This window comes from Mytilus californianus, unplaced genomic scaffold (assembly GCF_021869535.1).
Source record: "Mytilus californianus isolate M0D057914Y unplaced genomic scaffold, xbMytCali1.0.p SCAF_10, whole genome shotgun sequence".
NCBI lineage: Eukaryota > Metazoa > Mollusca > Bivalvia > Mytilida > Mytilidae > Mytilus > Mytilus californianus.
The window spans coordinates 13,191,209-13,200,243 of NW_026262582.1; the positions used below are offsets into that span (position 1 = coordinate 13,191,209).

At 30.3% G+C, this 9,035-nt stretch overlaps 1 long non-coding RNA gene across 1 annotated transcript; it reads left to right on the plus strand.

Moving 5' to 3' along the window:
- Window positions 1-1,792: 1,792 nt before the first annotated feature.
- Window positions 1,793-5,033, plus strand: LOC127717640 (uncharacterized). Its single transcript, XR_007989282.1, has 4 exons — window positions 1,793-1,866; window positions 3,917-3,985; window positions 4,454-4,468; window positions 4,995-5,033. It is a non-coding gene; the product is annotated as an uncharacterized LOC127717640 (long non-coding RNA).
- Window positions 5,034-9,035: the final 4,002 nt, after the last annotated feature.

The window sequence follows — 9,035 nt, forward strand, 5'->3', positions numbered from 1 at the left end:
TGTCTCATTGGCACTCATACCACATCTTCCTATATCTATTTATTTGTAATATATCAGTATCTATATTTTCATGTTTTGTCTCAAATGATTCCTTTAGGGCTTCAACTTTCTCAAATTTCATGCAAATTTCAAAAATCTGCTAAGATATTCTCATTTGAATACCATGCTGTTGTTTCTTAGATATGATCTATGTCTATGTCTTTATCGAAAAGTAGTCATAAATAAAGATCTTAATGTGTTTGAAATATCTTCTAGGGACAGGCTCTGACTTATTGATAAATCAACCAAATTCTACAATTCAAATGTTCTTTTTATGTAATATTAAGGCTCATTACGTAAAAGTGACGTAGCAACTGACATGACTGAACTTACTGTAAATGTTTAGATAATATTACCTACTATTGATTCATTTATTTTCGCAGAAACTAAGTTTCGTGGACTTGCATTTTTGGGAGATATTTTACTTTGTGGTTTTGCCAAAGTCTGCCTAAAAGCCTATAGACAATTTGTATTTTTTTTTCTATTATTCAAAATTGCGGTTCATCTTCACATACGAAATCTACTAAAATTGACTTCCCATGAACAATCATAAATCCACAGTTATTCTTTATTTTTCAAATTTAAATGACTTTCAAGGAATTGAGGACTTTTCATTCTTTCAGATCTTTCATATCTATTTTGAGTGCATATGATTAAGTACATTTACAGTACTGTTTAGAAATGTCGTTTATTTCCCCTTCAAAATATTTTATATGATTTCACTGATACATATGAAGTAGAGTAATCGCCAGTTTGACAGTTATACTGAAATGAGAACCTATTACGGTTGATGACCTTTAATTGCAATAATAAACACGAAACTAGCATTAAACAATTTTTTTGAAGTGTGAGGAAAATAAATGTTAATTCCAAGATAGATCCTATATGAAACGTTTGCATTTACGAAATTAGTTTCCTTTTACTCTTAAAATTTAAAAATCATCTTAGATTTTTCTGATAAAATGGAGAGAATCGTTTAAGAATCAAATTCCTACATGACAAGAATGGCTAAAACACATTGTAAAAGGTAGAGAACTTACGAAAAGTGTGTTTTATATCGAACGTTTTGTAGACTCATATCACAGAAACTTATAAGTTATGAAAAGAACTATGATATCTGCTACTTGATCTAGCAATCATAAATGGACATTACCGACATATTTGTGAAGAAAAATAACTAACACGGGTATTGAGCCAAATTTATAAAAAACGCGGTGACTGGTTTTTGGTTGGTTTACATAATTTTGTATTCTACTGAAAAAGACAGGTAATAAACAACGTGTCCATAACCGTGTTTTATATTATAATATAACTGCTTTTATTTGTATTTTAAACATAACCTCCTCAATGATTGAGAGTAGTAGATTAATAAGTAACAAAGTAAATTGATATCAAATGATATGATAAATTCTACGACGAAAAACTCATTGAAGATATAAGGCGTATTATTGGAAGTGCAGAGAAAGCAGAATATTCAAAAATTGATAAACAATTCAAAAAGGGGAAACAAATAAATATTGAACATACTTCACGGTTCAAATTTATAACTACTTACTAGATAGTTTCAGTCGTCATTTTCTAGTCCAGTCAAACTGAAAAAAGACTCATCATTATTTTCAATTGAGGAACCCGAATTACGGATTTATTAATCTGCCTAAAATCACAACAATATATTGGCTAGCTCTGTATTTTTCAATAAAATGAATGTATTGATTGGTTATAGTTTGTCCTTTTTTTTTTACAGATCGAAAAATTCATACATGTGCATAAAATATATTGCAGAAAAAATTAAAGCCAAAATATCCATTGTCTATGCTACAAAAGCTAGTGAGTAGTTTTATGATGCATACATAGCAGGATCCGTTTGCCCTTATTGATATATAATATTTGAACATCGATAAAAAAGTATAACTAAAATACCAAACTCCTAGGCAAATTCAAAAAGAGGAAGTCAATAAAAATCAACCGTTATTAATCAACAGGACAAATAAAAACAATTACTGCCTTTTTTCTGACTTGGTACAGGCATTTTTCGAATAGCTGGTAAAACCTAGTATTATAGCTAGTTAAACCTCCAACTTGTATGACAATTGTTTATAGTTAGGTTATATTGAAAAAATCTAGTGAGCAACCCAAAAAGGCATGATAGATTAATTTGACAATATTTGGGATCAAACAGACAAAACTGTGTAAGTTTTTGCAATTGATACATGATTGTAGCTTTATTTCATATACACAAATATTTGCCTTTTTATATATATATTGTACGCCTAGGTTTAAATCAAACATACATAACGTAAGGAATAATTGAATAATATTTGTTTTAAAGATAAACCTTTCAGGCATTTGTATTGTTCAGCAAACATCCTTGTCTGTGTTTAGTAAATAGTGAAACAAAGTTTTCTACAGGATATTGAGATAACACAATGTCTGCCTTTATTCTAAACATTTGTCTTCATGAATTTTTCCATTTTTTAAAATACGTTGTACGTTCTTCATTGCCTTATATCATTCAAAATGGAATTTGAAACCAATTACTAGTAAAAGCTGGACAGTACAACAGTCCATAACAACCACAAAAACCTGACTCATGAAAAACAAATTCCAACAATAAGCACAATTAGCAGATAGCCTGACCTATTGCATAGTCAACAAATTGGGTCTCTTTTATTACTAAATCACGACAATCAGTCAGGCAGTTCAGAAAATGTCCTATACAGATAACATGCTAACAATAACAGCTAGTAAACACAAGCTATGCGGCATTCGTTGCTGGTATAACTTACAGAGTAAGGGCAACCGTGTCTGAAAGAGATGGCACTTAAGTTTAACAATATTTTCTATGTATTTATCATTGGAAAAACTTAGAAAAAAATGTTATTATCGATCAGACATGGCATTACTAGATCAAGTGTGTGTTTTAGTTAACGTGTCTATAAATTTCCTTTATAAAGACTTTGGTGAGTATCTCTTCAATATCATTAACGATACCAATTCTACTATAACGGGGCTTATTTTTTCAATTTATGTCTCATTATTGATCTTAAAGGCCAAAACATTTGAAAATCCCAAACCTAATACAAACATTGAAGAACTGATGAAGACACAAAAGAATCAAGGTCTACATCAATTGCAATTAGACAACGAAGCAGAGCTATGCAAGAGGAATTTACACATTTCATACCTATTGCAATTTGAATAAAACAATAGCCATATTTTCGTTCGAGTATTGAAGTACTGTCTGCACGTTTTATGATACAAAATTATCTTACACAGTTTTTACAAAATTTAGGAATTTACTTAAACTGATTAACAACTTACCTTTTTTGTAGACATGTGAAGGTTTGTAAATAGGTGGTTTAATGAAATAACTGTTTTGCGTGAGGTGTTCTTTACTATTTTCTTAATTTATAATGGCAATATTTGTGATTATAATAATAAAGTGGACATTATATATCACTTGTGTTTCCTGGACACGAGTCAGATTGTAAAGCAGGGATCATAAGTATGCTCTCCAAAGCTACTGAGGCAAACACAACAGGGTTTGAATGAATTGTAATGATTTGTAAAAGAATAAAAAAAGAAATGTTTGTTATGAATAATTTCAGTACCGACGAAGTTTTAACTAAGACGGCGATACCCTCGCGGAGTAGCAGTCCATCAGCACCAGTGCTAGATAATGAAAATATTTCAGAATCTTGAGACTGTGTCAATGCCAAAGCTATGAAATAGTTTAAGAATTAAAACTTAACGATAAAAACTCAAACAAAATTATGCGTTTGTTTGTATTTTATTTATTTTTTCAATTATATGATGAGATCAATACAAATGAATTAACACCAAAATTATTTTAAACTTTTGTAAAAATTGCTTTCAGAGACATATTCTACAGAGCCATCCATTTGTGACGTTTGTTCAGGAAGATATTCACTATACATTTTAGTTGGTAAGTATTCCTTATTCAGTTAATTTATATTTGAACGTATTTTCTGTTTTCATACATAGTCAAATTATGTTAAACAAAAACAGGTTTAAAGCTCAACATGTCTTATTTTGAGTCCCGATGATTTGGACAAAAGAACGAAAGGGCTGTAAAGGTTAAAATATCATTGAAAACCACGCAACACTACTAGTTTTGATCGAGAAAAAGATTATAATTCGGACGTTGTGAATATGAAAAAGGTTTTTGTTGATTTTATGTTAATACTGCATTGTTGTTTATTATCAACTTTTTCCGAATGTTTTTGTACCTTTTTATATAATTTACCTGTTAATTCCTATTCGTAGTACGGTTTACAATACTTTAATTATATTTAACAGAAATAGATGTCGTACTCAATTCACAATTTGTCGATTTTAATTGTAGCATATTGAATATACCATAGTTTTAGTGTTCCCATTTTTTATTACATAGCAAAAGGTCAAAACTGTAAGTATAACCTTAAACCGTTCTTTGTTGCATTACACAACTAGGAAAAAATCATTAAAAAACAATCTAACGTAAACTGTTCTCACACAATAATTCATGGTATTCCATTTCATGCAAATATTGATGGATAAATAAATATAATTCTTTGAAACTATCCCACGATATGTTGGGCAAAGCATCGTTTTTCTAAGGAGTATCTAGTTTATGGCACTCATTATAAACCGTCTCAATGCTTTTTACACATAGGAATCATCGCAAATTTCGTGCTTTGTGATAATTTCAGGCGTGTTACAAAAATATGATATATTATATAGTACACATTAAATTATTATGGAAGTTCTTAAAAAAAAGAAGGTGGGAGCGAATGTTTATCTATACAAATTCTTATAATTTGTTCACTTTGTATTTTAGTGGAGGTCTATTTTCGAAAAAAATAAATAGAAATGAATTAATCATTTATATATAATAATAATCAATTGTCCTGTCTGCCAGTAAAATAAGAATAAAGAAACATAATTTTTTTCAGACGAGCTTGCAAGACAATGTAAGTAAAAACTTCAGGAGGAAATCAAACAGACAAACAATGTTATCTTGAAAAACAAATTTCAAATTAGTATTGTCAACAGAAAGGGGTATCAAGACAAACTGACAAGGGCTACCCGGCTAACTGTTTTTCAAAAATACATGTTTACAGAATTATGATACTATTTACTACGTCATAAACCTTGCATTGTTTGTTTGATAAATGATTTCTATATCCTTACTGTGTGACCATACAAATATACACAATATTACAATTTAATATACTTTTAACCTTCAAACAAGTTCTACTAATTGGTCAAAATTAATCTGATTGTGGCACGATTGTTCATTTCTAGTTCTTATTTGATTACGTAAATCATCCTGCCGCTCCCTTCCTCTTAGCCGCGAAGTCAAATTGTTGTCCTCTGATATCAACTTCTATATAATAATTAAATAATAACGATACCTAATTGTCATTCACGCATTAAAATACTGCTAGTAATCATTTATTAAAGCAATATTATAATAAAAGGATAACAACATTTAACCTTTTCTTCACAAATTATACTAGAAACCTGTCTTGTTCTTCATCACTCCCTACGTGTGTATCTTTCGAAAAAATTTACAAAACAAACAAATTCAACAGATTATCAAGACGCATTAAAACGTTTAGGCAAATAATTTCCGATAGTTGTTTTAAGATATTGATATAGCTATGTCCAACATTATTAACTGAATCTTTTTTAAAAGAGTAAAATCCAGTTGTAATATTATTCCTTTTTTAAGGTTTTTCATACCATGAATGAATGCCGATTTCATTTAGAAACACACAATGTTTACAATAGTCCATGCTTTTATTCTTATGATTGATTAAATTTACATTTAGTCTTGGGAAAATTCCCAAAATATATGAAAGTTTTACTGAATTTATGGTAAAGATAGACGTGACAATTTTTCATTCGGAAAAAATTCCCGAAATCATTTTCAACACTAGTTAAAACATTTGATAGCAAAGCTATGTGACAAATAGATTTTAACACATTTTGGGAAAAGTCCCGAAAAATAATCTAAATGCAAAATGTATAACACAGATGTCTTCAAACATTTCGGGAATTATCCCGAAAACCAACTTATATGCTAAAACTCATGACAATGATTTCCTTCACGAAAACCAAATCTATAATCAAGCACTTGTTGCAAAGATTTCTTTATCCATTTCGGGAAAAATCCTGAAGACCAAATCAACAAGCAAAAATAAATTTTTCAGATTTCTTTAAACATATCGTGAGAAGTCCCGAAAACAAAATGTATATGTAAGATTTTACAACACAGAATTCTGATACGTTTGGAAAGTTTGTTTTTAAATTTGTGTTCAACATATGTAAAAATTTGCTGATTAATTAATAAAATGTGTCGAACTGAAAAAAAAAAATCAATGAACCATGACTGAAAGTGTTGGGCCAAATAACCTTCATGGAAATTTATGAGAAATGGCAATGCTAATATAACTGCATACCAATTATCATTGACTTAGCACAAGTGGTTCCCTTAAAACTAACCTAAACACAAACTTTTAACATGTAAACTATGCAAAAATTTTAAAGTAAATGAACCCTGATGAAGGGAAGAGGCCATTTATTCTTCATGGAAATGAGATCTGCAAATGCTAATACTACTGTATACCAAATAGCATTGTCTTGCCATTTGCGGTTCATCTTCAACTGACCTAATCATAAACTTTTAACAAGTAAACTATGCAAAAGTTTCAAAGTTATTAGACCATGATTGAGTGGTGCAAGGGCAAACAATTTCCATGCACATCAGATGTGCAAATGCTTATTCTTTATTTATAAATCTGTTGAATTAAATGCTTTTTTACCGTTTTTTCTTCTTAAAAATTTACATTGCTGCATTGCATTACAATGAAAATGGAAATAGACAGCAAGCTGTCACAAAAGCAGGAATCTTGAAATGGAAAAAGTCGTACCCTAAAGCAACAAAAGGAGAAAAATGTGTTGTCAAACCGCAGACAGTTCAAGCAACCTATGGTAAGATTTCATAAAACTTTCTGGTTCAATAATAAAAACATAAAAAGCACTATGCAAGACATTTACTTTGTAATAATATTGCTTTTCAGCAGTTTTTATTTATGGGAATTATTAAGGTTTATTTACAGCAGAATGAGTCTCTTTTTGTACAATTGAAATTGAAAAAGTTTATATTCTCAAAATGCATAATGCACATGCCTGTAGGTGCATTTATAAATTCGCACTGTTAAGTTATATGAATTAGAGGCTGAGCTACTAAATATTGCTTCTATTTGTCTTGTAGATTATGTTGGAGCTCTTCTGAAAAGAACTTTTGGCAGACGAAATAACTTGTCAAGCATTAAAGAAGCTTTAGAGGACTTTAACGTTGTCTACCAGAGACTTCCTCCACTAACAGCATCAAATGCTCATTTGACAAGGAGGAGCTAATAAGACATCGAACAAGCCGTTTTGCTAGAAACTGACAACATTTCCCAACTTTGCATACTTGTACATTTGTTTTAATATATTATGTGATCATTGTTCAATATTACTCCTCACCATTATCTTTGTATTTACCACAATCAACACCATGTAATCAAGTGTTTTTATCTTTCAATGCTAGGTTGTGGAAACATGAAATATACACAGATTTTAACCACAAGTATGGGCGGGAAATTGAGAGATATTTATTTTCAAATTATCATGGGCTGGCATATTTAAACCCAGTAAAGTCCTCAGACGGGAATGCCTCCCGAATTTTTATTACTGCACATGCTGGTATCACTTTTATTCTCTTTTTACCAAGAATATGCCAAATCCAACGAGTGAACCGTCTGTACGCAATATATCTATATAATCTGAAAAAAATAAAATATTTAACAGATTATTCAAATTCGTTATACAAAGTGATACTTAAGGCTTGATCAAGGGTATTATTATAACTGACTGTCAGTATGCTGAAAAAAAGTGATTAAGATGTTTTCATATTTTCATGATAATCTATTTGTTTATCCAGATTTAATTTTTTGTCTTTTTTGCATTCCATCATAAGCTTGGTCTTGACATTTTTTTTATTATGTTTCTGATTGAAATTGTAATTACAAATGATAGTTGTGAAGTTAAATTGATGTTTAATCGACGATATTAAATTGAACTTACTCATGAATTGGTTCATTATCATCTATTGGTCCCTGCCTTTCAACAAAGTCATACAAAGAGACCTCAATGACATGTTTATTTAGACAGTTTCCAGTGAACCCCTCATTGTCTGTTATGCAATCAAGGTCCCCATCTCCATCTTTTCTGCAACTGGAATAACTTCCTTGCAACAAAGGCATTCATCCACAGTGGGCATTACAGTGCAGTTGTTACACTCACACCTGGGAAATTAATGTACTATGTAGATTTGACTTGCAAATTTTTACAATAAATCCTTTATTACGTAAATTTGTAAAAAGAACGGTCAAGTAATTTATAAAAAAGGTAACAATGCATCAATGTAAAATTAATAGCATGGCGCATTTTTACATTAATTCCATATCATTGTGAGTACTTACTACATGTACAAAAGGTACAACAAAATCAGTACCTATTTTTTAAATTAAAACTAATAGTCTATAGGTCTTATTCATCATCTTCTTCTTTGAAAATGAAAATATGGAATTATCTCATTTCATTTGACTCTGTATGTAGTTCATGGAGTTTTTAATATACGAGTGTAGGCAAATGTGTATGATATACATGCCAACCCCCCTTTTTTAATAAAGAACAAAAAACGGACTAAAACACATTTACATCTACGGAGGCTTGGTAATGTTAGTTTTTTAATCATGTTAGACAATATTGGACAATCAACCATACCATGCCAAGTTATCCATCCGGCTGTCTTGCAGGTCAGAGGAGTCAGATTCGTCGACTTCAGAATTTTCCTCAGAGTCAGATTGATTTTGACTGCTCACTTCGTTTTGTTCAAAATGAACAACAGGCTCGAACTGATACGGTTGAATACTATCAAC